At 42.7% G+C, this 6376-nt stretch overlaps 1 non-coding gene across 1 annotated transcript; it reads right to left on the bottom strand.

Annotated features, from left to right (window-relative positions):
• Positions 1-5851: 5851 nt before the first annotated feature.
• Positions 5852-5926, bottom strand: Trnat-ugu. The gene has a single exon. It is a non-coding gene; the product is annotated as a tRNA-Thr (tRNA).
• Between the last annotated feature and the right edge of the window lie 450 nt (positions 5927-6376).

The raw sequence follows: 6376 nt of genomic DNA, 5'->3' as shown, positions 1-6376 counted from the left end.
CTGCAACAACGGATTTACTCGGCTGTTTGTAAGCGTGTGTGACGCTTATGTTCAATACACCGGTCTTCCATAGTCCTGATTGTCTGACCAATATATGACATGCCACAACTGCAAGACTACAGACACCACCAGCCTTACGCAAACCAAGATCATATTTTACGGACGCCAACAGGGCCTTAATCTTAGTAGGTGGTCGGAAAACACATTTCACCTCATATTTCCGCAAAATGCTGCCAATACTGTTGGAAATGCTTCCTGCGTAAGGCAAAAAGGCCATAGACTTAGGTGCCACTTCGTTGCTATCGTCACTCACCCGTTGCACAGAAGGCTGATAGCGCAACGCACGTTTTATCTGCCTCTCACTATAACCATTCTGACGAAAGGTTACTTAGAGTTGTGATAGCTCAGCCGCCAAACTTTCAGGGTCTGAGATAACGTGGGCCCTGTGAACCAATGTACGAAGTACTCCTTCACGCTGAGCTGGATGGTGACAACTATCAGTTCGCAGATGCAAGTCAGTATGAGTAGGCTTCCTATAAACAGAATGTCCCGACGCACCATCAGTCTTCCTTCTGACCAACACATCAAGGAAGGGAAGGCATCCATTCTTTTCCACCTCCATAGTGAACTGAATATTCAGGTATTCCAAAAACCGGTTTAAATTCTCACTACCAGAGGCCAAACAACAAAAGTATCGTCTACATATCTGAAAAAACACGCAGGTTTCAAGGTCGCTGACTCCAATGCACGTTCCTCAAAGTCCTCCATAAACAAATTAGCCACAATAGGTGACAACCGACTTCCCATTGCAACTCCATCAACCTGTTCGTAGTACTGACCATTGAATAAAAAGTAAGTGGAAGTCAGCACATGTCGAAACAAATTTGTTAACTCGACACCAAACTTAACCTCAATTAGCTGCAACGAATCAGAGACAGGAACGCGAGTGAAAAGAGAAACCACATCAAAATTGAGTAAAATATCAGAGTCATTCAAACGCAATCCCTGCAATCGACATAAGAAATCTGCAGAGTTCTTAACGTGGTGTTCCACACGTACCTACTAGTGGGCTCAACAAACTAACAAGATGTTTAGCTGCACGATATGTCGGAGCACCAATATTAGAAACAATAGGCCTCAACCGGACAGCCTCTTTCTGGACCTTAGGGAGGCCATATAATCTAGGTGGTACAGCACAGTAAGAATTAAGACTCTTGATAGTCTCCTCTGACAAAGAACTTTTCTTCAGGATGTTATTAGTCTTTCTCTCAACACTCTTAGTAGGGTCAGCACCGATTTCACGATACGCCAAATCAGAAAGTAGACACTGCATCTTTTGAATGTAATCGTCCTTGTTCAACAAAACCGTGGCATTTCCCTTGTCCGCAGGTAAAAAGACAACATCAGGATCCATTCTGAGTGAACGTAAAGCAGCCGCCTCAGCTGCTGTAATGTTACACTTGGGTGGACGGGCCCCAGTCAACACACGACAAGCTTCCCTCCTAACCTCTTCCGCAGCCTCGGAAGGTTGTTTGTAAACAGCCTGTTCAATAGAACTAATTAAATCAACGACTGGCAAACTCTTAGGCGTCGGTGCGAAATTCAAACCTTTCCCCAGTATAGTGGATCCTTTCACGAACAAGAGCTAAACCAGCACGTTGCTTGATGCGATTGGAGGCAGGAGAATTAATATGTTGCACAACCTTAGCAAAAGTTGGAACCACACTATGATTTCGACACTTCAGTAAAAACGATAATGCACATTCCAACCTTACTCTATTTCTACAAAGTTTATCCAACCTCCGCAAGCAACGATACATTTCGTCCCCGTAGAGGTAAACAATGTGAGACCTTAACTTTTCCCAGCGAACTGAATGTTCAAATAACTTACGGGTTTGCTATCGGGTGACGTCGTTGACCAGTTGTGGCATGTCATATACTGGTCACACAGTCAGGACTGTGGAAGACCGATGTTTTGAACATAAACGTCACACACGCTTACAACAGCCGAGCAAATACGCTATTGCAGAACATTGCCTTGACACCAGTCTATCTGCAGGAAAACTATCGGAGTTACAACGCCAGAATCTCTCTAAAATGATTATAGAAGCGTGGTAATGTACTGATGTTGATATCTTAGCCTTAAAATTCATATGTCTGAACCAGCTGATGACGCTATTCGGCGCCAGCTCCACTCTCGCTATCACAAGTCCTTAATTTATTGCTGTTGTGTGCTACTTCGTACATAACAGTAAGCAGATTTTGCGCACAGAGTGGTTTAGCAGCTGTCGTCATAGGGAAGTAGAAAAGTAACAGAAATGATTAGCCAACAGGTAAAAATATTAAACAGAAGTTTTGCCCAACTTATAACTTTCTCCAAGCATTGTGAAGAAATTTTACGACAGAATAAACAGCAGCTAAGTCTAGATATTACAAGAAGCGAACGGGAGAACTTCGTGTAGTGTGTGGCTCCCGGTACTATTGCACGATCGAATTGTCTAAGGCTGACTAAGATAAGACTGCAACTGAGACCGTGTCGTGCAGCGGTCACCGGCCATCCTACGCCGTGGTGGGTGAGGGCGCTCGTCGTCGGAGACCCTGAAGGCGAAACTCAGTTAGCAAGCGTTATTTGATCCGCCAGTTCACGCCACGGTACCATCGGCGCTGTCGGAAACATTCGTTTCCGTTGGCAACTGTGAGACGCCGGTGAGAGTGGTATCGGTCTTTGATACGTCAAAGGGAACTGCGAGACGTTTTCACAGCCATCAAGTGCCACATACCTCCGGGGCTCCGGGAACGTACCAAGGACTTGCTATCCCAATGTGAACCACCACACTATTAACCAGGTGCCATAATGTCTCTTCTCAACACTGTATGCAGTATTGGTGAGTCACCCCGTGAATGTGCTAGTTAAAAATATCATGGTATTCGTTTCCTTAGCACAAACATGTAATTTTTATGTACAGATGCAAGAATTGTAACTGGGGCAAGGCTCCACGACTGCAGGAAATACGTTTCCATATAAAGACATCCAAGTCATCCACACTTACCCACTGTTTCTCGGGATGCTGCTCAGACCAGATTCACATTATGGCAACGGTACATCGAAGTAGATTGAGTTTTGACCGCACACCTAATCATAAACATCGCATTTCACGGTCTGGGGGCTCAGTATCAGTACACTACATGTCGCCATAGAATGATATATGTCGCGTAAGGGTACTTCACGAGCCGTTCATACGAGCGTTATCGTCGACATGACAAGGTATGACGATTTCCGACCACAGAATTCCTTTAGTACTGGTCTGTCGCACAATGTTCAAGCCAATGTCTGTAACATGAGGCAACATTTGGAAGAATGGTGATAATCGTGATCACGTGTTCTGCCCAGCATGTAAGTTCAGTACTATTCAGTTCTTCTGTTTTTTGTTGCCGTTCTTTTCGTAGCCATATATGATGCATTTTTTTTGTTTCAATTACCCTGGTACCTTTTTCTTCCTTTCGTCCTCTTCCTAGTTGCCATTCCTTACAATGCACCATTTTTTACTATGTATCTTCTCAGTCATTGCCCAAGGTAACTGCTTTTCCTTCTCTCAAATCTTTATAAGAGTGTAATAGCAATTTTCAACATCCGCCGTTCATGGGCACATGAAAAACCTTTTGGCTCAATTCAGACCCGACGCCCTCAGAAGATTAAGATGAATGAGTGTGTCGGAATTCTTGGTGACTGTTTGATTCGTATATTTTCTCTGGTTCTTTCGTTATACCGGATGCTATCTACAGGCAGTTAATTTACAACTGTCTTCCAGTCTTACTAGAGGGTGTTTGTTTAAAAATAAAAGGTAGTGCTCAATATTTGCGCCAATGCTGTTATTTCAGTTATATTGTTGGAGATGATCTGGATAATGGCCAGTGCAGCGTATGCGTAAGTGAGGGAGAAAGAGATCAGAGGCTACCGAAATAAACTTCCTGTCGTATGCAGCTGGTTAATGCTTGATGAGAGCTAGAGGAGAAGAGCTTGTAGTTAAGAGCCCAGATGATACAATGACGAAATAAACGAACAAGTAGTAACAGTACCGCAAAGGATTCCTGAATCTAGGAAAAGCGAAAGAGCTTTCAGAACCAGAGTGTTCCATGATCTGACTCCCAGTTCCCCACCCTCACCCCACTTCTGGCCTTTGCAATATAATGTGTTGGTCCCCTAAAACAATTTTATCACGCAGCAGATGCGCTGACGGAAAGACTCTTAATAAACATCCAGAGGAATGTCAAGTATTTTAAAGGGAGCAACATTTCCAAAGTAGATGAGTGTAAGTGTGTGTAGAAGCAACCTAAGAATATTCTGAACTAATGTTATGAGTTTTTTACTCCAAAACGCTGTAAAATGCCTGCTCTAAAACACTACCGTTGCACATATTTTTATATGGGAAATTTTCTTGTTCCACTGGGCAGTGAAATACATTACAGCACTTCCATAAAATCTCCACCAACAAAAGTTTCACTTCGCTCAATTTAATAATTAATACCCACAATGCCTATAATGCTCATATTTCTTTTCTATGTTAGTGTAGATGGAAGTTGTTGACTGCTTCAGAATAACGTTCGCAAAGGCTACTAGCAGTTAACTTTGATTTTGACACTAATAAGATAAAATGTTTTTTGTTTTAGTGTGATACGCCAGCCCCAAAACTGTATAAAAATGAACAAATTCTTGTGCTGAATATGGAATTTCTACCATAACGAGAGTATGAAGTAAAATAGTGTTTGAAAGTGAGTTAGTCAGCCAGTGAATATAAGTTCCTGGGTATATCTCTAACCCCAGTTTCAAATGTTGAGAGATGTAACTGCAACTGACAGTCTCACTTCATAATCTTCATCGGTTCCATGGTTATTGTTAGTACAATACGTTCAGGCTGAATGATCTCTTCTTCAGATGTACGCAAAAGGATTATCCGTTTTATTAACTATAGAGAGAACTCGTGGCTGTATTTCAACTCAGTACAACTTTTTAAACACGGAGTTATTATCATACGTGTCAATACCCATTTTAACGAAATCCATATCGGTATATGTTTAGAAATGAATATATATCGAAACTGTAATCCTTGTCGCAATTTGCGTTGGTCTTCGGTTCAGTCCCGTTTTTAGGATTAATACCAAGAGACATGTACTTTAGAGGATTAAAATTTCATTTCGTGAAACGATTCGGTTAAATTGTCTGTTTACATTGAGCTGAGTCCGATAATCAGAAGCAGATATGACAGAACTCTCGAAAGCAAAGATATCAAATGTGGCTTAAAGCGAATGGGTTTGAAGCGGGAGATAAAAACCTGATGAAAATCGTGATACGGCGTGGCGTGAAGTACTTTCTTTTCATAATGGAATTGTCCGCAGAGTTATAATCGAAATCAGTCATACAATCCGACGCAGAGAGGCGGGAACTGTTGAAACTCTGGATTTCACATCAATCAGATAGGGATTTCGGATACAGTTTTGACTGTAGTGTTCCGTTGTATGTCATCATCATTTCTTCACTTCAGAAGTCCTGGTATGGTGACAAATGAACACTCTCCATGGAGATTTTTCCGTTCTTACTCATCCCTCACAAGCTTCTGCAACGAGTGTAATGAAAATGATAATGAAACGTAGCCTAACAAATGGACAGCAGGTGGACCAAGGAGGTTAGACGTAGGACACGAAGAAATGAGAAAAAACTGAGATACGAAGACCTAATGGAAGGTGTGTGGACGTCAAATGCATGCATGTAAGTGAAGACAAAATGATAATTAAATGGACACCCTAGCTGCAAGCAGGCGTTGATACACTTCATTGGGGACGTGTTGAAAATGTGTGCCCCGACCGGGACTCGAACCCGGGATCTCCTGCTTACATGGCAGACGCTCTATCCATCTGAGCCACCGCGGGCACAGAGGATAGTGCGTCTGCAGGGACTTATCCCTTGCACGCTCCCCGTGAGATCCACATTCCCAACATGTCCACAACACTACATTCGTAGTGCGCCTATTAGATGTTTGCCCATCATACTCATTGCTCGTGGCAGATTAATCTACCAAGTCCCGTACGAGTTCGGGCATAGCGTGTGCGTTTGCACGAGAAGGTCAAAGGCTGGAAACCCATATTTATATACTACCGTCATATATAGTTAAGTGAAGACAGTTATGTCTGGTGAAGGCATTTAGCGAGCAGGGGATTTCACATATTCCCCGTCATAAGGATAATGATGATGATGATTGTGGTGGTGGTAACAGGATGTCCCTGTGTTTTTGGGGCTATACGCATAATGTCAGACAGCTGTTACGAGGTCATAAATTATTCCTTGGTACCTCGCTGAAGTCTTCTTTTTGTGATTTTGTAG

Source organism: Schistocerca americana, chromosome 4 (genome assembly GCF_021461395.2).
Source record: "Schistocerca americana isolate TAMUIC-IGC-003095 chromosome 4, iqSchAmer2.1, whole genome shotgun sequence".
Taxonomy (NCBI): Eukaryota; Metazoa; Arthropoda; class Insecta; order Orthoptera; family Acrididae; genus Schistocerca; species Schistocerca americana.
This window is presented reverse-complemented; position numbering and strand designations above follow the sequence as displayed.